This window comes from Haemaphysalis longicornis, unplaced genomic scaffold, assembly GCF_048455015.1.
Source record: "Haemaphysalis longicornis isolate Haplotype H1 unplaced genomic scaffold, Haemaphysalis longicornis Haplotype H1 scaffold_1, whole genome shotgun sequence".
NCBI lineage: Eukaryota > Metazoa > Arthropoda > Arachnida > Ixodida > Ixodidae > Haemaphysalis > Haemaphysalis longicornis.
The window spans coordinates 118,597,909-118,621,238 of NW_027526203.1; the positions used below are offsets into that span (position 1 = coordinate 118,597,909).

Below are 23,330 nucleotides of genomic sequence, written 5' to 3' on the forward strand. Positions count from 1 at the left end.
CAGAACTTGCACCACGTAGCCTATGAGGTGAAACTGCAGTCGTCTGGTGCACTCTTAGAAGTCCCCTTAGGTCGTGTTCACCATAACGCTCGAGATTGACCCGTTGAAGTGATCAAGTCTGCAAATTCGCCGAATGACGACACCCAGCATATGATTTGACTAAAAAAAAATGAAAGCCCCTTTCATAAGAGAAAGATGGCTAAAACGCGAAGCTTTCTCCCGTGCAACCAGGGCCAAAGTCAAAGTACAAAATCCAAACAGCTTCGACTGTGTCAGAGTGGCGCACTCAGGTAGACATCAGCTTCATAACGCGACGGACTCCGGTTCGATTCTGACCACGGCAAGCGTTTTTTTCCCTCGACGCGCTTCGCGTTACAGCATTATCAGCACCACCACCATATGCCCGCCCATTGTGTAAAGTTGGCTTTCCTGCATTGCGTTTTGATGTTACGATCTACGATGAAGTGAGACATAGAAATAGTTAGATTATGCGAAAGCATTTAACTCGGTCGAAACCTTAGCAGTCATTCAGGCATTATGGAACCAGGGCGTAGAGAATCATTATGTAAGAATACTAGAGGATGTTTACAATGGTTCCACAGCTACCGTCATCCTCTATAAGGACGGCAGTAAAATAATATAAGGAAGCGCGTCAGATAAGGAGACACAATCTCTCCAATGTTATTCACAGCATGTTTACAAGAAGTATTAAGAACATTGGATTGGGAACAGGTGGGAGTAAGGGTTAATGGAGAATGCCTCAGCAACCTCAGATTTGCTGATGACGTTGCCTTGATAAGTAACTCAGGGGACGAATTGCAAAGCATGCTTACCGCACTGAACAAACTGAGCAGAACAGTGGGCCAGAAAATTAATATGCAGAACACTAAAGTAACGATCAATAACCTCGGGACTGCACAGCGGTTTGAGGTAGATGACGAGGCAGTGGAAGCGGTAAGCGAATATATCTACTTAGGCCAAGTTGTGACCCCGGATCCGAACCATGAGGCAGAGATAACTCGAAGGATAAGAATTGGGTGGGGTGCATTCGGCAGACATTCTCAGGTAATTAATGGCAGCCTACCATTGTCCCCGAAGAAGAAAGTGTATGACAGCTGCATCTTACCAGTACTCACCTACGGGACAGAAACTTGGAGGCTCACTAAGAGGGTTCAACTTAAATTGAGGATGACTCAGCGAGCAATGGAACGGAAGATGGCACGTGTAACATTAAGGGACAAGAAGAGAGCGGAGTGGGTGAGGGAACAAACACGTGTTAAGGACATATTAGTAGAAATTAAGAAGAAGAAATGGACGTGTGCAAGGCATGTAATGCGAAGGCAAGATAACCGTTGGTCATTAAGGGTAACAGAGGGGATCCCTAGAGGAGGCAAGCGTGGCAGCGGGCGGCGGAAAGTTACATGGGCAGAAGAGATCAACAAATTTGCGGGGATAAATTGGTCGCAGTTAGCACAGGACCGGGATAATTGGAGATTAATGGTAGAGGGCCTTTGCCCTGCAGTGGGCGTAGATAGGCTGATGATGGTGATGATGATGATGATGATGATGAGACATAGAAAGCTTCTCTTTAAAAGTGAATGCGCGCAGGGACAACACGAAATGCGTTAATGGCGTTTGGATTTGCGCAATGTCCCTGCGCAGGTGCGCTTTTTCACTCATATCGAATGCCTGGCCATGTCATTCATCGAATTTGCACAATACCACTTGGTTTGTTCACTCTGGAGCATTCTGGTGGAGATGCTCTGTGGGGAATTTTTTAGAGTGTGCGTCATGCAATGTCCGCCCGTTTCTGACAGCAGCTAACCAGCATACAGCTCAATGGCCAGTTGGGGTGGTTATCCTCTGAGCAAAAATATTTCTGAAAATTCTTTTTATACAGCAGGTATTTTTTCAACATCTCAGGCCGGATATTATTAATCTGTTTCATTTGTACTTGCGTCCTTCACAATGTGCACTTCCCTAAATGACCGCAACCTCACAAAAATTTGCAAAAAACTCCCAAGCATTTCCCCGAGGGTGAACATGGTTAAGTGCGAATGCACGGGGTGATGCTATGAGGGGGAGTAAAGTTAAAATCCGTTGGCATTCGCCCGTGAGCGCGCGCGAGCCGACCCACGGAGGTCTGGCAGTTTATCGCTGCATATATAGGGGGGTACGCCGCGCCGAGCGCGCCGAGCCAGGTGGCTGAGAGAGGAGGCGAGCGCAAGGGGAGAGGGACAGCGGCGCACGGCAGCTGCAGCCGAGCGAGGGGGAGAGGAGAGAGTGTGACGTCACGGTGGAGAGAGAGGCGCGCGGCAGCTGCTGGGGAGAGGAGGCGCGCTGTGACGTCATACCATGACGTCACGGCGCGAGGAGCGGTGCGGGGAGCGGTGCGCACCCGCGCAGCCACGGCGAGGAGGCGGAGCGAGCGCGGTCACGTGGTGAAGTGACGTCACCGCGCCGTTGCTACCGACGCTCCTCTCCGCTCCACGCCGTTGCTAGGGAGAGGAGGACTGCGGACGCCGCCGCCGCCGCCGCCGGCGGTGGAAGGTTTGGGGTCGCTTATAAAGTGCATTCGCACTTAATATGCAGCTCGAAACCTAAACCTTTGCCGGCCAGCGTTTCACTGGCGCGCCGTGGAAAGAAAAGTGGATAACCGGCAAGAGAAGAGGAAAGCTGCATCAAATGACTTTGTAATGATAGTTTATTCAGTTTAAGTAGATCACGTCCTTTTGTAGGGGCTTAATAAATTCGGGTTTAAACATAAAGTGCTATCTGGGTTTCTCTTTGACTGCGTGATTGACTGGGTGATTAACTGGGTGATTGACTGAAAAGAAGCGTACTTCAGCGCAGTTTCAAATCACTTCTTCAATAATGATTATAAAAAATCCACTTGGGCCAAAGAAAGAAGAAGAAACGTTCAAATCAAAGTAGCATATACGAACACTGGTTCGTAGCGACATACCTATGTTAACGGAAGAATAATGAAATTGCGGATGCCCGCATACTACAAGATTACATTGCAGTAGATCGCTGGACCGTTTACATCATAGTTTTCACCTTGGAGTCGGGCGTGTTGGTATAGGTTTATTTCGGGAAAAGCGCGAGCAATACTTGGGCGTGGAAGAAGACCTGACGGAGCGCTAGTAGCATCTGAGAAGTTTTCGTGAGGTTAAGGATAAAGCCACTGTCGTTAAGCACCGCGCTCTTGAGCTGCTTGGTGATTTAAATCTGTGCCGTTTATTGCCCTCGGTAAAGAATGAAAAGGGCCTTCTTCCAGAGGTTTTTTTTTTCACGTAAAAACAGACGTCCGAGCTCCCGTTCCGTACTATTGTTTCTGAAAGAGGGTTATGGCCGCACCTGGTTTCCGGGTATTTGCAAAGGATTTGTTATCGCTTCAGCTTGGTGATCCGTTTTGGGTTCCTAACTCCATGAAAATCGTAGAGAATCTGAGAACCGACGGCATGAAGGTTCGGGATTCTTTCAGCATAGATGTAGTTGATCTCTACTACTCCATCCCACACGCTTATTTGGTACAAAGTGTGAAGGACTGAATCCTCATAGATAATGCTAGTGGGGTGTCGGTCGAAAATTTTTTGGAGTTGCTTGCACTGTATCTGAAGTATACTCTGGTGGGGCGGGGTGAAAAAGTGTACGTACAGAAAGCAGGCATTTGCATTGGGTCTCCCGTTGCTCCGGTCATTTGAAATGTTTTTCTAAGCAAAGTTGAGGAAACTATTGACAATGATTTCGTTGACGAGAATCTCAAGTTGTTTGAGTATGTTGACTACTTTGATCTAGTAAAAGAAACTCAACATTGCAGTACCCTTGTAGATGTCATGAAGAAGCTTGGGCCATGAGTACACTTTTAAAGCAGCAAAGCATCGTGAAATCCATTTTAAAGCAACGCTTTCTACCTCTACCCCCAAGGGGTTCTTTCGCGACCGTTGGTGTATACAGAAAACGCCCGCGAACAAATAAAAGAACTTACTGGCACAGCCGGGAATCGAACCTGGAACTACTAGACTAACAAAGGGAGAGCGCGTTGTCTTACCGATTTAGCTACGAGCCCACGCGGGGAATACCAGTGGTGCACTCACCAAGCACATCTGCAGGTTTAACCCTTGCATTCTCGCTGAATGTATCGCGATAGCGATTACAGGAAGTTCACACCAAGCCATGGCATCTCACTTCTAGTACGCCAATATGCTAAAGCCTGTGGCTTCCAGTGTTCACGTAAAAAATCTCAGCTCCTTGTCGTACGCCCTAGCGCCAAACGACACCTCAAGGAACACATTCAAATACTCCTTGATGGCCAGGCCATCATTCCCCGCCCCAGCATCAAGATCCTGGGCCTACATCTTCAGGCCAACACCAAGAGTGACGTATCCTTGCAGCCCCTCAAACACAGCATCCATAAAATCATACACATGATCAGGGGAGTTGCCACCAAGAAGCGAGGCCTCAAGGAATCCGATACCTTTCGATTAACTCAAGCTTTTGTCCTCTCGAGAATCACTTACGTCAACCCCCTGTCTTCTTGTCAGCAAGGAGGACATAAAAATGCTTTATATAATGATTAGAAAGGCGGTTGAGCAAGCCATTGCTCTTCCCATGAGTGCGTCCACAGACAAGCTGCTTAGCACGGGGCTAAACAACACGGTGGAAGAGATGATAGAGGGCCATCTTTCTATCCAGATGCTCCGAATGAGCAGAACTGCGGCGGGTCGCCGCATCCTTCACCAGATTGGCTGGGCAGCACACAATGTCACACCGCGGGATGTACTCCGGGACTTTTGGCGACAAGAGCTAAAGATGCTCCGTTTGCTTAGAAATATGAACCCCTCACACCACGAGGGTCGCCGACAAGCACGGGCTAAGGCGCTTAACACCACCCTTCGGCGGGTATCATGCAGTTATCTACACAGACGCCTCCCAACATCGAGGGCAGCAGTACGCCATCGTCGTGGCTACCTCCAGAACCAATGTCCTTGCTTGTGCTTCACTTAAGGCCGAAGACATGACGACAGCAGAAGAGGCAGCCATCGCCTTGGCTCTTACTCAACGAGGGGTTCGTAACGTAGTCACCGATTCCCAACAAGCCTGCCGGAATTACCAATCGGGCTTGGTGTCTCGACCTGCCCTGCGTGTGCTAAAAAAACACTCCCCTAATGGTTCTATTCAGCTCATCTGGACACCCGCTCACGTTTCCATGGAGCGCAATGAATACGCCCACCAAGGCTGAACTTTTACCCCTTGCGCTACGGTGCTGCACGAGGACAGTCACCCGCTTGTCTCGTTCAGGGACATAACCCAGCATTATCGCCTTCTGAGACAGACCCTACCTTTGCCTTACCCTGACCTTTCCATAGAAAAATAAACTACCCTACGGTTCATACAATCCGGCTCCTTCCCACACCCGATGCGTCTTCACTTAATGCACCCGAATCGCTAGACGCTGGATGAAAATTTTGCTCAGAAGTAAGAATACTCTGCCACATAATCGGGGTGTGCGACTTTAGCCCTGAGCACCCTCCTCTGCTTCCGCCAACTACCCAACGAGGGCAATGGGAGATGCTGCTGTCCAGCCCCTCTCTGCCTACCCAGCTTCAGCTGGTGGACAGAGGACAGGCGGCGCGGACTGAATATGGGCTACAGTAAAGAAGGAACCACTCCCCTGGGCCGCACTCTGGGAATTTAAGAAATCTGAATAGAAGTATTTCCTCCTCCTGCTCCTGCTCCTCCTCCTCCTTCTCCTCCTCCTCCTCCTCCTGGTGGTGCACCCCCTCCGTCTCAGCCGCCGATCTCGTCGCCTCTGTCTGCGACGGCAGAGACGGAGAAGTCAGATCGTCTAACACCGGGTTTGAGGTTTAATTTTATAAAAAAAGAGTTTCCACTAGTGTGCTACACCAATACAACTCAACCAACCACCGTTCATGCATCATGCATTAATTTAACCTTACCAAGAATATCTCTTTGAAGTAATAGCGGGTATGGTTAAGTGCATTTCACTTCTCTCTGGTTTCACTATTTGTAGAGCGACGTGAGTGAATTTAAGTGACGTCGCATGGGTAATCGTTGTAGGTGCCGTTTACAGCTTTGCTTTCCAACCACATTCACAGGGTGGATTGGCGCTAATTTTTTTTTTTGTTTCGCCGCAATCTTGCCGCGTGGTAGATTGTAACGCACACTATGTGGTTACGCTGGTTTTGATTATATGTATATATGTATGGGTGCTCCCGATCAAACTTGTCAGTTGCTAGTAGCACTCCGTCCTATCTTCTTCCTTTTCCAAGTGGTCGCGCTTTTCCCAAAATGTAGAAGACCTATCGTAACTGCGCTGTATCCAGCGTTCGATGGGAACCTATCCGAGGTCTATTTCGATGGCGGCAACGTTGTTGTCTACCTTGGAACAGCCATGCCAGCGCCACTTTACCCTCAGAATTCTGAAACAAATAATTTCCTTTGGTGACAAGTTTCTAGTAACTGAGATTTTGAAACTGCCTTGTCTCAATTCTTTTTGTAATCGTGGAAAGTTTTTCATTTCAATTTACTTTTGTTTGCGAAAAAGTGGCTTGTACCGTTGCCTTGCCTACTTCATTTCGTGGTGGATGCATCCCCGTTTCGTTTCGTCTTCCATTGTGCTTATTTAGAAGACTAAGTGGGCTGCTTCGGGTGCTGTCTAGCATGCGGTTTTCTACTTGAAAGCTGCATATATCTGCACCAGGATCTTTGTCAGTGGCCGCGGGGCGGAAACCTCCTTCAGCGTGGCCTATCCGCGTATACATTTGAGAGTTATAGCAGACCGGAGAACCGGCTCCAGTACGGCGCCTGGTACATGGTCGGTGCAGCTGTGCATGCGCCCAGCCGGTCTCACCCCCTCTGTAAGAGTTGCTTGACCCAAGCCTTACAGAGGGCGAGAGACTGGCAAGCCGCATGCGCAGCTCCACCGACCATGCACCGGTGCCGTACCGGGACAGAAGCAACCAGCGCCAACCCTGACACGGATATCCCGTCTGGCAGAGTAGACTCCCGCCTTCAGCGCCTGTGGCAGGCTTACCGCAGCACACAGAGACGTTGGCTGCGTGACAAGCACAATCGGGCCCTCCGACATAAATTTGATGAACTGGACAAGGCCATACAGAATTGTGCCAAAGAGTCGGCATAACAAAGAGAGCATCAAATTTGTGACCAGATAAGGGGAGCGCTCAGTATCCGAAAAAAACTGGACGCTCCTACGAAATCTACTCACCGCCGCGAACACACGCACGGCCCAGTCTCGCAAGCCTCAGAGGCTTAAGGAGAATGCCCCAGGGTCACTCTCCGAAATAATGAACCAGCTTCGCTTCATATACATAGCGTAAGGATAGCAAACACCCCTTCCAGCCTATCGCGGAGAAGATAACGAATAACTCGACGTTGACATCACCAAAGCAGAAGACAGGACGGCTCTCCAAACCATAAAACCGGTTCAGCTCCCGGTCTCCACTCTGTCACCAGCAGGACGCTCCGCTAGCTAGATGACCCCTCCGTAACCTAACCTAATAATCCAATACTACAAGCAAAATACTACCATCTAAATAACCTAACACTACAATCACTACTGGAGAAGTGGTACTCTCCCCCCATACTGCCGCACAGCAGTTCTTTTATTCCAACACCCGGCAAACCGGTAGCCCTCTATCAGCTTCGCGCCATCTCGCTTACCTCCTGCGTTCGCAGAGGGCAGAAACACGTCATCCTAGCCTGACTAATCAATCACAAAATTCAAACCGAAGCCCTCCCGCAGAAAATGTTTTGATACCGACCGAAACTCTCTGCTCAACCTCTACCATTACAACTACACTCTAAGCCAAAAAGGTCGAAAGAAGGACTAACTACAGCTGTTAGTCCACGCGAGCGACAGTTGCTCCTCAAGAGAAGGAACTGTGGGAGCGTGCGTGCCGGGTGCAAAATTTGCTGAGTAAATGTTCGTCCCCGCCGATGTATAGAGCAACGGGAGGACGAAATGCCGAGCAGTTACTCCCCCCTGTAATGGCGTCGCTGCTATACGACCTGCCGCATATGTCTCTTCAGTTTCATAATTTGCAAACAAACGTAGCTGCCAATACAGAATCTTTCATATAGTGTCTTCGGAATAAATTTTAGTTTTTGTTTTGTTTGCGCATAAACTTTTTGTTTTCGCATAATCAATGGTTTGCGCATGTTTCTTCTCCACTCGAGTGAGGTCAGGCTATTAACATATGCGGATGACGTGGCTGTATTTTGTGAGGACGAGGAGAGCATCAGCAAAGCAATAATGATAACAAAAGAATTTTGTCGCTTTACAAAGAGTTCGGCTATTGGGCAAAGTGTGTGGGTTTTTTTCATGGGGAGTGGGCGGCAGTACCATCAGTTTTTGAACACGTGTCATGGTCACGCACACCAGTGCATTATCTCGTAGTTCCCCTGGACAGCTATTAGGACAGCCGCGATTACTGGGAATCCGAAACAGTGAGGCTGCGCGAAAAGACAACCAAGTGGGGAGGTCGAGCCTTGTCTTTTTTCGCACGTGCCACAGTTTGCAACCTTTTTCTGGTAGCAAAGCTGTGGTACGTGATGCAAGTCATTCATTGTTCGAGAGTTCAAGTTCAGAAAATACATCGTGTGTTTGCCGTGTTCATTTGGTCTTCAGTTTGGGAGCGTTCAAGCAGAACTCATCTTTTCTGGCGAGTTAAGGAGGGCGGAGTTGGTTTGTGTCATGTTTATATTCGCCAGCTTGTTAATCGGTTTTTGTTCTTACGGGATACGAATGACCCTTTTCTGCGAACATTTTTACAAAGTGTGCTGGCAAAAGCGTAGGATTAATGAACATGTTTATAACAATTATGAGGCCGCCAATGTTAATCGAGGGATGAGCACGTGCTTATACCTCGATTAATCATTAATCCTACCCTTGAGTTTTCCATCAGAATTCGCAGAAATTCTCCAAATACAGCAGCTTTATTAGCCTAATGCGGCTCAACAATGCCATTTGTCCTTGGGAAGGAGGCCGCGTTCCCACCACCACTTAGGAATGTTTAACCATTTGTGATCTATAGATCCTACCTATTTCCTCTTCAGTTGCTAGCTTCTGTGCAATGCTCTTTCGTGCCTTGTATCTATTCTCTCCATCCGCGGGAGGCACACCCATCTTCGCTTCCGCCCCAGCCAGTCTCCCCAACCACTGAATACCTTACTGTTTACTCTTTCCTTCCTTTTAAAACCGCGATTGTCCAGTTTTCCGCATTGTATGAACTTGCAGCCCACGCTCCGTACGTTGCCCCGTAATCGTGAAACCTTGAACGCTGCTTTGTTAACACGACCCCTTTCTCTCTGTCGCTATTTCTCTTTTTTTGTTGTTGTTGTTGTAACATAGGCGTAGCCCGACTGCATGCATACTCTCTGTTTCCGAAACATCTTCCGCTCCTCCTCACAGTTTTCGGGAAAGCTATATAAGAAATGTGTTCCAAATGTTTGTGACAGCAAAATCATGTAACTGTACTCTAATGAAGGCAAGTCCCATTGCCGCTACGTAAGTAAACCTTGTTTGTTATTGTTCTTGCTGTGTATCCGACTCTTATACTATTTCTGCGCGCTTTGTGACTTTTATCTTTCTCTAGATTTATTTATTTATATATATATATATATATATATATATATATATATATATATATATATATATATAAGAAGGTCCCCTTCTCCCCGTGTAGTCTGAAGGGGCGCTGGCTACCACCCTCAAGCGTCAGATACAGTGTAAATATAAATACCCCAGAAAGTGAAGCAGAACACAGTCGCCCAGATAGCCGAGTTGGTAAGGCATTCGAGATCTAATCGAAAGGCGTGGGTTCGGTCCCCACTCTGGGCGCGTGTTTTTCTTTCTTTATTTCTCACGTAATTAATAAAAAGTTAATAATAATGTAACGTCACTAACGGTAAAAAAATAGTCTAACCTTCCCCTATGCCTTCTTTGGCGTTGTAGACTGCCGGCATTTCTTTCTGTATTTCCTAACGAGCCCCTCATTTCCAAACCCTATTATCGCGCGAAAGCTTAGCGAGGGCCTCGGTTCTGGCAGCCTTGATGCCAAGGTAGCATAAGAGGGTTTCCCGCCAGTTGACCGCTCATGACAGGCTGTAGACGTTCGCGTCACGCCCCGGGGGTTGAAAAAGAAGTTCCCCTTCTCCCCGTGTAGTCTGAAGGGGCGCTGGCTACCACCCTCAAGCGTCAGATACAGTGTAAATATAAATACCCCAGAAAGTGAAGCAGAACACAGTCGCCCAGATAGCCGAGTTGGTAAGGCATTCGAGATCTAATCGAAAGGCGTGGGTTCGGTCCCCACTCTGGGCGCGTGTTTTTCTTTCTTTATTTCTCACGTAATTAATAAAAAGTTAATAATAATGTAACGTCACTAACGGTAAAAAAAATAGTCTAACCTTCCCCTATGCCTTCTTTGGCGTTGTAGACTGCCGGCATTTCTTTCTGTATTTCCTAACGAGCCCCTCATTTCCAAACCCTATTATCGCGCGAAAGCTTAGCGAGGGCCTCGGTTCTGGCAGCCTTGATGCCAAGGTAGCATAAGAGGGTTTCCCGCCAGTTGACCGCTCATGACAGGCTGTAGACGTTCGCGTCACGCCCCGGGGGTTGAAAAAGAAGGTCCCCTTCTCCCCGTGTAGTCTGAAGGGGCGCTGGCTACCACCCTCAAGCGTCAGATACAGTGTAAATATAAATACCCCAGAAAGTGAAGCAGAACACAGTCGCCCAGATAGCCGAGTTGGTAAGGCATTCGAGATCTAATCGAAAGGCGTGGGTTCGGTCCCCACTCTGGGCGCGTGTGTTTCTTTCTTTATTTCTCACGTAATTAATAAAAAGTTAATAATAATGTAACGTCACTAACGGTAAAAAAATAGTCTAACCTTCCCCTATGCCTTCTTTGGCGTTGTAGACTGCCGGCATTTCTTTCTGTATTTCCTAACGAGCCCCTCATTTCCAAACCCTATTATCGCGCGAAAGCTTAGCGAGGGCCTCGGTTCTGGCAGCCTTGATGCCAAGGTAGCATAAGAGGGTTTCCCGCCAGTTGACCGCTCATGACAGGCTGTAGACGTTCGCGTCACGCCCCGGGGGTTGAAAAAGAAGGTCCCCTTCTCCCCGTGTAGTCTGAAGGGGCGCTGGCTACCACCCTCAAGCGTCAGATACAGTGTAAATATAAATACCCCAGAAAGTGAAGCAGAACACAGTCGCCCAGATAGCCGAGTAGGTAAGGCATTCGAGATCTAATCGAAAGGCGTGGGTTCGGTCCCCACTCTGGGCGCGTGTTTTTCTTTCTTTATTTCTCACGTAATTAATAAAAAGTTAATAATAATGTAACGTCACTAACGGTAAAAAAATAGTCTAACCTTCCCCTATGCCTTCTTTGGCGTTGTAGACTGCCGGCATTTCTTTCTGTATTTCCTAACGAGCCCCTCATTTCCAAACCCTATTATCGCGCGAAAGCTTAGCGAGGGCCTCGGTTCTGGCAGCCTTGATGCCAAGGTAGCATAAGAGGGTTTCCCGCCAGTTGACCGCTCATGACAGGCTGTAGACGTTCGCGTCACGCCCCGGGGGTTGAAAAAGAAGGTCCCCTTCTCCCCGTGTAGTCTGAAGGGGCGCTGGCTACCACCCTCAAGCGTCAGATACAGTGTAAATATAAATACCCCAGAAAGTGAAGCAGAACACAGTCGCCCAGATAGCCGAGTTGGTAAGGCATTCGAGATCTAATCGAAAGGCGTGGGTTCGGTCCCCACTCTGGGCGCGTGTTTTTCTTTCTTTATTTCTCACGTAATTAATAAAAAGTTAATAATAATGTAACGTCACTAACGGTAAAAAAATAGTCTAACCTTCCCCTATGCCTTCTTTGGCGTTGTAGACTGCCGGCATTTCTTTCTGTATATATATATATATATATATATATATATATATATATATATATATATATATATATATATATATATATATATATATATATATATATATATATATATATACAGTATGGAAACAAAAACTCACACAAAGCGAGAAAAAATAAGGTAAGTAGAGACAGAGACACACGAGGAAAACATTAGAAAATAAAAATAAAAGTTTACTGACGTTTCAACAAGAGGACTCCCTTTCTTCAGAGTACAGGATAAGTTGGCTTCAGGGTCATATTGCCACGATGACATGGTATTGATTGATTGTGGGGTTTAACGCGCCGACGCATCGCAGGCGATGAGGCGCGCCGTAGTGGAGGGCTCCGGATTAATTTTGACCACCTGGGGATCTTTAACGTGCGCCGAAATCTCGTACACACGGGCGTTTTTGCTCTTCGCCTCCATCAGAAAAGCGGCCGCCGCGGCCGGGAATCGAACCCGCGATGACATGGTATTCGGGGGCTCACGCTTTTAGCAAGCTGCTGCCGCCGCCAAGCGGCTGCACGGCTTTATGAGCGAGGGGATCGGTCTGGTTGCTCTGTGTTCTTCTTCCTCTTCTGGCCTCCGGCTGCTGGCTGTTCTGATCGCCGCTCTTCAACCATTAAAACCCCCCTTCCATCTGGACTCGGCTTTGTCACGTGACAATATATATACAGAAAATGTAGCAAGGGCGAGGGCAGGGCAAGGGAAGGGAGAGTTTGTACAATGGGATCATGGGTGGTAAGCATATTATATATATATATATATATATATATATATATATAGAGAGAGAGAGAGAGAGAGAGAGATAGCGAATCAGAATAGCAAATGAGGGGCTCGTGGAATTAAGACAGAAATAAGGGTTGGCAGTCAAGAAAACCTCGGAAAGCAAAGACGAAAATGCGGTAGGTCATAGAAACGGATGAAGAACTTTTGAGACAGAAAGAAAGAAAGAATCCCTCCGGCGGGCACTTTTTCACCACTTTCTTTCTCTCTAAAAAAATTCTTCATCTGTTTCTATGGCCTTCCACGTTCTCCCCTTTGCTTGAGGAGGTATTCTTGACTGCCAACCCTTATTTGATTCTCTCTCTCTCTCTCTCTCTCTCTCTCTCTCTATATATATATATATATATATATATATATATATATATAGACAGAAATAAAGTTTGGCAGCCAAGAATACCTCGGAAAGCAGAGGGAGGATATGGTAGGTCATTTAAACAGATAAAGAATTTGGAAAGAAAGAAAGTGGTAAAAAAATGCCCGCCGGGTGAGATCCGAACCCACGACCTCCAGAATACCGGTCTGGTGCGATAACTACTACGCTACCGGCGGGGCTGTTTCCCCACCACTTTCTCGGGTATTTATGTTGAGGTATGTTTTGTTTCCTGCACTTGGGGGTGGTAGCCAGCGCCACTCGGACTACTCGGGGTGAAGGGGACATTCTTTTTAACCCCCGGGCCGTGACTCGAATGTCTAGACATGTCGAGAGTGGTCGACCAGCGTTAAACCCTCTTAATCAGAAATGGGAAATGAGGGGCTCGGTGAAAAAAAGACAGAAAATAAGGATTGGCAGTCAAGAAAACCTTGGAAAGCAAAGGGGAGGTTGTGGTGGGTCATAGCAACAGATGAAGAATTTTTTGAGTCAGAAAGAATGTGGTGAAAAAATCGCACCAGGCCGGTATTCTGGAGGTCGTGGGTTCGGATCCCACCCGGCGGGCATTTTTTCACCACTTTCTTTCTGGCTCAAAAAATTCGTCATCTGTTTCTATGACGCACCACAACCTTCCCTTTGCTTTCCGAGGTTTTCTTGACTGTCAACCCTTATTTTCTGTCTTATATAAATATATATATATATATATATATATATATATATATATATATATATATATATATATATATATATATATATATATATATATATATATATATATATATATATATACAGTAAAAGCGCGTTAATTCGACTCTCGTTAATTCGGAAAATTGGTTAATTCGGACACGTCATCTGGTCCCTGTAAATATACGGATCACTCTATGAGACAGGGCGCTCGTTATTTCGGGCAGATTTGACCGCAAATCGGATAATTCGGCGACTTTCAGGCCTCTGGCGAGGCTCAAAAACGAAAAAAGAACAATTCGGAACAAAAGTAAAGCTCAAAAGGAGCATCGCCATGGGCATCAATTATCGACTTGGCTTGACTTGAGACTGGTTGAACGTCTTTTCTTCGCGTGTAGGTTTGGCGGTGCAATCGGTGCCATTTTGTGGCTTTGTTCCCGTTGCTGAGCACCTTGAAGGGCTCAGAAAAATTGTGTCCGCGCGAATTTCTGCTCGAAAGCAGACAAGCATACGCGATTACTTCGTAAAATAAAGGTATATGTAGAAAAAAAAACTTGCATTTATTGTGTTTATTTCGACCATTCGATAATACGGACATTCGGTTAATTCGGACATTTTTTAGAAATCCCAATTAACGAGCTTTTACTGTATATATATATATATATATATATATATATATATATATATATATATATATATATATATATATATATATATATATATATATATACACAATGTAAAGCTCTTCGGAGGCGTTATTTCAAACATTTCGACCTGAGACAGGTCTTCTTCACCAATTTCTGAAGAAGACCTGTCTCATGTCGAAACGTTTGAAATAAAGCCTCCGAAGAGCGTACTTTTACTTTGTGCGTATTCCTGCAGCAACTAAGAACTCTACCAGTCCGAGCTGACTTTTTGTTAGTTCCTCTTTGATTTACCTGCTCCAATTCGCAGCGGCGCTGGGCAAGCAAAACATTCCACCTCCTCTCACTGTTTTTCCCACTCCGCCTCCTCCCGGTGCGACTTCAGGCGCGCATGCGCTTAAACGGGATAACGGTCGCCGCCGCTGCCGGAGAAACAGCGCCGGCGGAGCGCGAGAGCAGCCGCGGGGCTCGCGTGCGCGTCGTAGCATAGTAGAAACATTGTGTCAGCGTTCTGAAGACCACAGAAGAGCGGCTATATGCCCCATGAACAGAGGCGAAGCTCAGCAAGAAGTGATTTTGCTTCGTGTTAGCAAAAGGGGAGACACTCGTTCGTAAAGCGTGAATTTAATCTGAACGATAGCGCTGGTGTCGTGCAAAGAGCTGTACAACTACTTGTACCGTGTTCGATGTCAACTTAAGCTATGCCGTGTCGTACATCAGTGCTTATGATGGCACGTTGCGTTTGTGCTCTGTCGTATTTTCGTAACATGAATAAAGTGTTGAAGTGCGATTTCGGCTGCCGTCTTGCTGTCCGAGCAGCATACGTACGCCTGCATGGCTGCGCGCCGGTCTCGGCGAGGCCTAGCGGGCGGCGCAAAGGGCGCGGGGGCAGCAGCAGAGCGGCGGGAAGAAGCGAGGGCAGGCAAGCATCAGCCCCCCCCCCCCCCCCCCCCCATTTTGCGCCTCCTCGCACTCTTGCCATGACAATTAATACGCCTCCAAGCTCAAGAAGGCGGCGACGTGGCTATAGCAATTACAACTCACTTTTGCCCGCCCAGGCTCGCCAGGAGAGGATGTGGCGCTACGACCACAATTAGTCGGGACGCTGGGTTGAAGGCTAAGATGTCGCCGACTGACTCTACTTCACAACTATATATATATATATATATATATATATATATATATATATATATATATATATATATATATATATATATATATATATATATATATATATATATATATATATATATATATATATATATATATATATATATATGTGAGCGTTTTTTGGTGTCTCGGTCGGATAACATGGTCTGAATTGCAATTCGCTAGTAGGACCAATCTCTCACTGGTACATACCCATTATAATCATCAATTGGGGATAATCATCATCGTCGGACCTCGTTCTGCAGAGTCACCGGGTCCCCGGCGAGCTGAGTAACGAAGCGGGCCTTGGAATTACCGTTCCCCTGTTCCAGTCTGCTTTCGTCTTGCAAGTGGTGGCGGTTGCGTTCGACCCCGACCTCTACCTGACCCGGCCGCAGCCCTGCAGCTAAGTTCCGGACGCCTTGTGCTACCCCCAACCCGCCCCATGGAGCAAGAAGGACCGGAGAATGACGCCGCTTCTGCCCCGTTATGGATGGTGACCTGCCGCCAGCGCGAACCTCCCTTCTTGGCTGTCCTCCGCGGTGACGACGTCGAAGAGTGGCTTGAGCAGTAAAACTGCGTCAGCCAATTTAATGGGTGGAACAACGTTTTTAAGCTAGGGATCGTCGGGTTCTACTTGACAGAGGTTGCCAAGACGTGGTACCGAAACAACGGTGGCGGCATATCTTGCTGGACCGACTTCACTGAAGAGCTGCGTCGGATTTTCGGAACGCCATCTGCTCGCTCAGATGGAGCAAAGCGAAAACTTGAAACCTGCTGGCAGCGCTCCGACGAGACGTACGTATCATACATTGAGGACGTCCTTGCCCTGTGCCGTCGGGTCAGCCCAGACATGTCGGAGGCTGAGAAGGCTCGCCATATCCTCAAGGGTATCACAGAGTCCGCTATTAACGCACTTGCGGTGCAAAACCCCTCAAGCACGAATGACATACGGACCACATGCCAGCGTCTTGATGAGCTTCAAGCAATGCGCCTGCAGCGAGCTCATGGACTTGCTCGTCTTCCTGCAGAACCAGACTAGCGTGTTTTAATACGCAGCATAATCCGTGAGGAGCTCCAGCTACAAGGTTCGCCCTGGGCTCATGGAGACCGCTGCTCCCAGCCTGCGACTAACTTGCGGGAGATTATCAAGGAGGAATTCGCATCGACAACTCGAAATCCACGCAATGGGCCTCCGGTTGTTTTCGACGTCCCGTCATACGCGGAAGCAGCTTCCCGAACGCCGGTTTCGAAAGTGGAAGTTTCTCGGCCTTCGCCCGTGCTCGGTACAGTCGCAGCCGTCTCGTCGCCGCCTCCGGCTCACACTGGCTACACAAACTGGCGGCCACGTCAGGATCTTCGGCCTAATGACCGCCCAGTGTACTTCTACTGTGGTATTCGAGGCCACATCTCACGCTTCTGCCGACGGCGCCAGCGAGATGAGCAGCGAGGCTAAGCTCAGAACGAACGCGACATTCGCTAGAACTAAGACCCTAGGGAACCTGCGTATCCACCTTGACAGCGCTCTCTGTCCCCTGAGAATTCGGGCGACCTTTCCCATGGTTACCGTGGTCAGACGAGAGGCGTTCGCCCACACCTCTGCGCTGTTTTGTGTCGTCTCTACGCCCTGTTTTGCATGACCCGAGCAGCCAATCGGAAAAGTAGAGGCTGCAGTTTATGGAGGGGGAAACTGCATCGGTCGAACTAATCACAACTCCTCCAGAGCACCGATCAAATATTTTGCCAGTAATAGTGGAACGTGTGTCTGTGCAAGCTTCAGTGGACACCCGGGCCAGTCTTTCTGTTATGCGTTTGGATTTCTGTTCACGCTTAAGAAATGTGAAAACCCCATACTCTGCCCCGGCATTATACAGCGCGAATGGACATCTTATAAAGCCTGTTGGAACTTGTACAGCACACATTTTCGTCGGGTACGATCGACACCATATTGAATTTGCGGTTCTGCCAGAGTGTGCTCACGAACTGATTTTCGGTTGGGATTTTGTTTCGTCAACTTCCGCCATTATCTCCTGTTCTCAACCAGCTATTCACACTACGGCACCTAACCTCCTTCTGCTCCAAGTCTCCGACATCAGTTCTTGACTTTGCATGCCGAACATGTTCTGGCACCCAGTAGTGAAGAGGTCCTGATGGTTCCTTTGAGCAGCATTTCTGACATGGATGTGGTGGCCTCGCCGTCAAGCCGGCTGCTTCCTCGAGTAATTGAAATGTCGACGTGCCTTCTCCGCTTTTCACAGGTACTTGCAGCTCTGGCCGTTATCAACACCACGGGTGAGCCCATTCTATACCAACGGGCATGACTGCCGCTTCAGTGGTCGATGTCGCGCCGGCGTCTGTCGTCTCTAGCTCCCTCATGTCTTCAGGCATGTGCGGTCTCACTACTTCGGATAGTCTGTCAGCTCTTACCGCTACCATTAGCCCAGACCTGACGACCACACAGACAGAAAAGTTGCTTCAGGTAATGAAGAAGCATATTTCATCTTTTGACGTTAGTACCTCCAAGCTTAAACGAACGTCTGTGGCCGAACACTGGATTGAGATAGATGGCTCGGCGGTTGCACGCAATTGCCCCTATCATGTGTCTTCGCATGCGCGCATGATTATAGAAGACCACGTCGCTAACATGCTCAAGCGTGATGTTATCCCTCCATCATCGAGCCCGGGGTCATCGCCAGTCGTGTTAGTAGAGAAAAAGGATGGCTCAGTTCGCTTTTGTGTTGATTACCGTGCCCTCAATATGATCACTCGGAAGGACGTATATCCGATTCCACACATCGATGACGCTCTGTACCGCCTTCAAGGAGCGGCGTTCTTCTGCAGCCTTGAGTTACGCTACGGTTATTCGCAAATCCCGATGCACGAAGGTGATGAAGAAAAGACGGCCTTCGCCACTCCAGATGAGCTTTACGAGTTCATTGTTATGCCTTTCGGGCTATGTAATGTGCCCGCGACATTTAAACGCATGATTGATACCGTGCTCCGCGGCCTCAAATGGAAAACTTGCCTTTGTTACCTCGACGACATTGTTGTTTTTTCAACCACGTTTGAGCAGTATCTCCAACGTCTCGACGAGGTACTGGCATGTCTCTCAAATGCCGGATTCCAGATTAATACAAAAAAGAGCACATTCGCCATCAAATCGATAAAGGTGTTAGGGCACACAGTGAGCAAAACAGGAATACAGCCAGACCCTGAGAAGATTTCGGCCGTTATGAATTTTCCGCGCCCACTACAACACAGAGACCTTCATAGCTTCATCGGGCTAGCATCGTACTTCCGCAGCTTCATACGAAATTTGGCAACAGTTGCTTTTCCTCTAAATAACGTCTTGCGTTCTGGCACAGCTTTTACTTTCACCGGTATTCTGGAGGTCGTGGGTTCGGATCCCACCTGGCGGGCATTTTTTCTTCACTTTCTTTCTTTCTTTCCAAATTCTTAATCTGTTTCAATGATCTACCACATCCTCCCCTTTGCTTTCCGAGGTTTTCTCGACTGCCAACCCTTATTTCTGTGTTATATATATATATATATATATATATATATATATATATATATATATATATATATATATATATATATATATATATATATATATATATATATATATATATATATATATATATATATATATATATATATATATATATACGTATGTATGTATACACGTACACGCACTTTTTGGATGTTTGGAGTAGCTTGTTGCTCGTCGGCGGTCGCCATATCGAAGGGCGGTGAGGTTTTACCGTTTCCTTTAGCAGAGGCGCTCCACATACCCTCCAGCCAACATCCCGTGCCAAAGAAATCCAGGGGGTTCTAATTGGCTCGTAATGAAACGTTTCTGCTCCCTCCCATCTCTCTGCTAAGGTAGTTGTGCCTTCGGCAGATTAAACGGCAGATTTACATTTGCGATGTGCTGAATATCCACTGTATGCTTCCTAGGCATCCGTCTAGGTAGTGTTGTGGTATAAACATCCGGCGAGTGCAGCTAAATAAAAACATCGAAAGATTTAGCCAAACTCTTATGTATTTCCAGAAAATTCGGACACTGCTGTCAGTCCGCTGCGATTGAAACTGCTGAGGGGAAATGTGACTTGTAGTAGCACCTACACGGCCACCTGAGGCACAAGCGCGCAATTTCCCCGGCCTATTTCGCACACTTGCACACACAGTAGTGAGTCCTTTTTTGGAGCCGCTCACGTGGAAGCGGATAAGAAAATGTCACAGCTCTGTTTTTGGAGAACAAATGAAGCACCAGAATCAACGAAACGCACCGTTGGAAACAGTATACAGCCTGAATTTGGACATCCGGAGAAAGCATCCCGCTGTCCTTTGAAATGAATCGCATCGAAGCAGGCGATGCAATACAAACACATGCGCTTAATCAAAGGACATTATACGTCACGCAGTGGAAAACCTCGCTTCGCCATTCCGAGAAGTCAGACTCATTCTTCCGCAGCAAGGTCGGAGACGCCAAGTGTCCTCGAACAAAGCAACTCCAGATGTTACTCTCACTGCGGGATGGTTATCAAAGGCGAGACGTGCGTGACCAGACCGGCAGTTTCTTGCGCGCAATCCTCTGGTACGCACGTGAGCTAGCACAGTCGAGGTTTGTGTGCGATCGGAAGCAGTTATCTAGAAAGGAACTTTCTACACCCGTCGCCTTATTCCCACCCCCCGCACTTTCCATGAGCAACTTCTTCTCGCCCTTTGTTACATGAGAGGGGGGATGTTTTCTTCTTCGCTCATAGTTACGCCGGCATCGCGTGCAGAGAACGAAGACGGGAAACTTTGCTCGGAAGGCTGAGCTGAGCGTGCGTGCGTCCATGCGTCCTGAGCGGTTGCTCTTAATTTGCCGTTTTCTGAATGAAAATTGCAGGATGAGTCTCAATTACAAATTAGCGGTACTCTCGAACGCCACTCACCCCGCCTTCTTTGATTCGAGATTTCTTTGTCTTCTTCTTTTTCTTGTTCCATTCGAAAAATGGGAAGTTCAATTTCCTCGTTTCCTCTTCCATCGAGCTTCACTCGAGCAGCGTCTTTGGTCTGCAGTTATTTCTGCATTTCTGACGAAGTTGTAAACGTGTACACTGATCGAGCTTCGGCGATTCTAATATTCTTCGCGAAGTCGTGCGTGCTGTTGTGTTCCGTACTCGTGGTGGTTTATTTCGTACGGGGTACATCCGCACCCGTTTTCGAAGCACGCCAGTGAGGGTGCACTACGGCAGCAAACTGCCGCCTAACGACTGTGATTAAACACACACACGCACACATACACACACGCGCACACGCACTTTGTGTTACTCAAGGAAACAGCAGATGCATCGTAACCGTTCCGCATTTGTACAAACTCAGTCCAGAAACGGCTCGGCGTTATAATCTGAATTTCATTTCTGCGCCCCCGTGCCCAGCGTATGTGGTGCTTGGTGGTTCCAAACATTTTTTATGGACTGCCCAATGCATGCGATTAAGCGTTCAGCTTAATTTCTCCCTCGCGAACACACTATTCCCGAACGGACACTGGATCGCTAGAGGGGACATCTCACGCCTTCTCCTGAAACTTGTGTAGGACTCTAACCTCTGCGACTTTCGGTGATTGGCCGCGAATAGTTTTGAAAGGTAACGCGGAGCAATAGCCTCTCGAGGCTAGACTTTCCGTTTGCTAGCAACTCACTTGGACATGCACTGTACGTACAAACGTGTTGTCAAAACTGCATAATAGGCGCCGTATTTTACTAAAAGCGTCGTATTGATTGCATGTGAGAACATATTGTAAATTGCCCTCGTGCATAGTCAACGAAGTAACTGTTAGGAGGACTCCCGCGGTGACGCATATGCTACATATGGGAAAAAAAAGTTCTTCAAATGGAAACGCGACCCTTATTATTCGCGACCTTCCCTATACACTACAACCCCCAAGCACAGGAAACAAAAATACCTTACATAAATACTCCAGAAAGTGGAGGGGAAAATTGCCCCGCCGGTAGCCTAGTCGTTATCGCACCAGACTAGTATTCTGGAGGTCGTGGGTTCGGACCCCACCTGGCGGGCATTTTTGCTCCACTTTCTTTCTTTACAAATTATTTATCTGTTTCAATGACCCACCACATCCTCCCCTTTGCTTTCCGAGGTTTTCTTGACTGCCAACGCTTATTTTCTGTCTTATTTTCAACCAGCCCATCATTTCCCATTCTGATTCGCTACATGCATAGCGAGGGCCTCTGTTCTGGCAGTCTATGTGCCATAGGAAGCTTAAGAGGGTTCAACGTTGGTTGACCACTCTTGACATGTCGTAGACACTCGAGTCACGGCCCAGAGGTTAAAAAGAAGGCCCCCTTCATCCCGAGTAGTCCGAGTGGCGCTGGCTGCCACCCGCAAGCACAGGAAACAAAAATACCTTAACATAAATACCCCAGAAAGTGGAGGGGAAAATCGCTCCGCCGGTAGCGTAGCGGTTATCGCACCAAACCGGTATTCTGGAGGTCGTGGGTTCGGATCCCACCTGGCGGGAATTTTTTCTCCACTTTTTTTCTTTCCAAATTCTTTATCCGTTGCAATGACCTACCTCATCCTCCCCTTTGCTTTCCGAGGTTTTCTTGACTGCCAACTCTTATTTCTGACATATATATATATATATATATATATATATATATATATATATATATATATAGAGAGAGAGAGAGAGAGAGAGAGAGAGAGAGAAAGATCAACTCACAAAGCGCGCAGAAATAGTATAAGTAAAGAGTCGGATACACAGCAAGAACAATAACAAACAATGTTTACTTACGTAGCGGCAACGGGACTTGCCTTCATCAGAGTAAAGTTACATGATTTTGCTCTCGCAAACATTTTGAACACATTTCTTATATAGGTTTGCATAAAACTGTGATTAGGAGCGGAAAATGTTTCGGAAAAGGAGAGTGGGCATACAGTCAGGCTACGCCTATGTTACAACATCAACAAACAAACAAAAAAAAACCAAAAAAAGTGGGGAGGGGGAGAGCGAGAGAGAGAAAAAGGGTCGTGTTAACAATGCAGCGTTCAAGGTTGCACCATGACGGGTCAACGTATGCCGCGCGGGCTGCAAGTTCAGACAATGGGGGAAACTGGACAACCGCGGCTTGAAAAGAAAGGGAACAGTATACAGTAAGGTATTCAGTGGCTGGGGAGACTGGTTCGGGGGGAAGCGAAGATGGGTGTGCCCCCCGCGGATGAAGAGAATAGATAGGGGGCACAAAAGAGCATTTCACAGAAGCTAGCAATTGAACAGGAAATAGGTAGGGTCACAAAAGGTTAAACATGAATAGATCACAAAGAGTTAAATATTCTTAAGTGGTGGTGGGAACGAGGCCTCCTTCCCCAGGACAAATGGCATTGTTGAGCCGCATTAGGCTAATAAATCTGCTGTATTAGGAGAGTTTCTGCGAATTCTGATGGCAAACTCGAGGGTAGGAATAATGAACCTGGTTGTAAAAATTATGAAGCCGCTAATTTTAATCGAGGGATAAGCACGTTAGTTTTCCGTAACTTTCATTAATTCCAAGTGTGGCTGACCCAAACTTATAAATGAGATAAGATTCCCGAACCTCGCGGTCGTAGTGCGTTTTGAAGGCGGATTCTAAAATCGTTGCTTTAAGATGTTCAAATGCATGCACGGGACTGTTCACATGTCTTGACAGGGGCAAATAAGGGCAGCTTTTTGCATGAGAGCGGTGATTATTGAACCGTATTCGGAA

The 23,330-nt window shown here is 47.4% G+C and overlaps 5 non-coding genes across 5 annotated transcripts; all 5 read left to right on the forward strand.

Moving 5' to 3' along the window:
- The first annotated feature begins 9,814 nt into the window (after positions 1–9,814).
- Positions 9,815–9,886, forward strand: Trnar-ucu (transfer RNA arginine (anticodon UCU)). The gene has a single exon. It is a non-coding gene; the product is annotated as a tRNA-Arg (tRNA).
- Positions 9,887–10,294: 408 nt separating this feature from the next.
- On the forward strand, positions 10,295–10,366 carry Trnar-ucu (transfer RNA arginine (anticodon UCU)). Its single transcript has one exon. It is a non-coding gene; the product is annotated as a tRNA-Arg (tRNA).
- Positions 10,367–10,775: 409 nt separating this feature from the next.
- On the forward strand, positions 10,776–10,847 carry Trnar-ucu (transfer RNA arginine (anticodon UCU)). The gene has a single exon. It is a non-coding gene; the product is annotated as a tRNA-Arg (tRNA).
- An 888-nt stretch (positions 10,848–11,735) lies between these two features.
- Positions 11,736–11,807, forward strand: Trnar-ucu (transfer RNA arginine (anticodon UCU)). Its single transcript has one exon. It is a non-coding gene; the product is annotated as a tRNA-Arg (tRNA).
- A 9,764-nt stretch (positions 11,808–21,571) lies between these two features.
- Trnat-agu (transfer RNA threonine (anticodon AGU)) lies at positions 21,572–21,644 on the forward strand. The gene has a single exon. It is a non-coding gene; the product is annotated as a tRNA-Thr (tRNA).
- The last annotated feature ends 1,686 nt before the right edge of the window (positions 21,645–23,330 follow it).